The 1,450-nt window shown below is 47.5% G+C and overlaps 1 pseudogene; it reads right to left on the minus strand.

Moving 5' to 3' along the window:
- Positions 1-6: 6 nt before the first annotated feature.
- LOC141372364 (elongation factor 1-alpha 1 pseudogene) lies at positions 7-1,444 on the minus strand (annotated as a pseudogene).
- Positions 1,445-1,450: the final 6 nt, after the last annotated feature.

Below are 1,450 nucleotides of genomic sequence, written 5' to 3' on the forward strand. Positions count from 1 at the left end.
TTTACTATTAAACTTAAATGGCCAATTGACACAAACAGTTCTGAGACCGTTCTTCCACCACTGATTAAGACTGGGGTGGCAGGTATTGGGGATAATATTCATTTAGCCTTCTGAGCTTTCTGGGCAGACTTGGTGACCTTGCCAGCTCCAGCTGCCTTCTTGTCCACTGCTTTGATGACACCCACAGCAACCGCCTGTCTCGTGTCACGAACAGCAAAACAGCCCAGAGGAGGTTAGTCAGAGAAGCTCTCAACACACATAGGCTTGCCAGGAACCATATCAACAATGGCAGCATCACCAGATTTCAAGAACTTGGGACCATCTTCCAGCTTTTTTCCAGATCGACGATCTATTTTCTCCTTCAGCTCAGCAAACTTGCAAGCAATGTGAGCCGTGTGACAATCCAGCACAGGTGCATATCCAGCACTGATTTGGCCTGGATGGTTCAGGATAATCACCTGAGCCGTGAAGCCAGCTGCTTCCATTGGTGGGTCATTTTTGCTGTCACCAGCCACATTGCCACGACGAACATCTTTGACAGATACGTTCTTGACATTGAAGCCCACATTGTCCCCAGGAAGAGCCTCACTCAAAGCTTCATGGTGCATTTCAACAGACTTTACTTCAGTTGTAACATTGGCTGGAGCAAAGGTGACCACCATCCCAGGTTTAAGAACACCAGTCTCGACTCGGCCCACAGGGACAGTACCAATACCACCAATTTTGTAGACGTCCTGGAGAGGCAGACGCAAGGGCTTGTCAGTTGGACGAGTTGGTGGCAGGATGCAATCCAGAGCTTCAAGCAGTGTGGTTCCACTGGCATTCCCATCTTTATGGGTTACTTTCCATCCCTTGAACCAAGGCATGTTAGCACTTGGCTCCAGCATGTTGTCACCGTTCCAACCAGAAATTGGCACAAATGCTACTGTGTCAGGGTTGTAGCCAATTTTCTTAATGTAGGTGCTGACTTCCTTAACGATTTCCTCGTATCTCTTCTGGCTGTAGGGTGGCTCAGTGGAATCCATCTTGTTAACACCAACAATTAGTTGTTTTACACCCAGTGTGTAAGCCAGAAGGGCATGCTCACGGGTCTGCCCATTCTTGGAGATACTGGCTTCAAATTCACCAACACCAGCAGCAACAATCAGGACAGCACAGTCAGCCTGAGATGTGCCTGTAATCATGTTTTTGATAAAGTCTCTGTGTCCTGGGGCATCAATGATGGTCACGTAATACTTGCTGGTCTCGAATTTTCACAGGGAGATATCAATGGTGATACCACGTTCACGTTCAGCTTTCAGTTTATCCAAGACCCAGGCATACTTGAAGGAGCCCTTTCCCATCTCAGCAGCCTCCTTCTCAAATTTTTCAATAGTTCTTTTGTCGATCCCACCACATTTGTAGATCAGATGACCAGTAGTGGTAGACTTGCCCGAATCTACGTGTCCAA

Source organism: Callorhinus ursinus, unplaced genomic scaffold, assembly GCF_003265705.2.
Source record: "Callorhinus ursinus isolate GAN/ISIS: 27379988/994484 unplaced genomic scaffold, GSC_fseal_2.0 scaffold10574, whole genome shotgun sequence".
NCBI classification, from domain to species: Eukaryota; Metazoa; Chordata; class Mammalia; order Carnivora; family Otariidae; genus Callorhinus; species Callorhinus ursinus.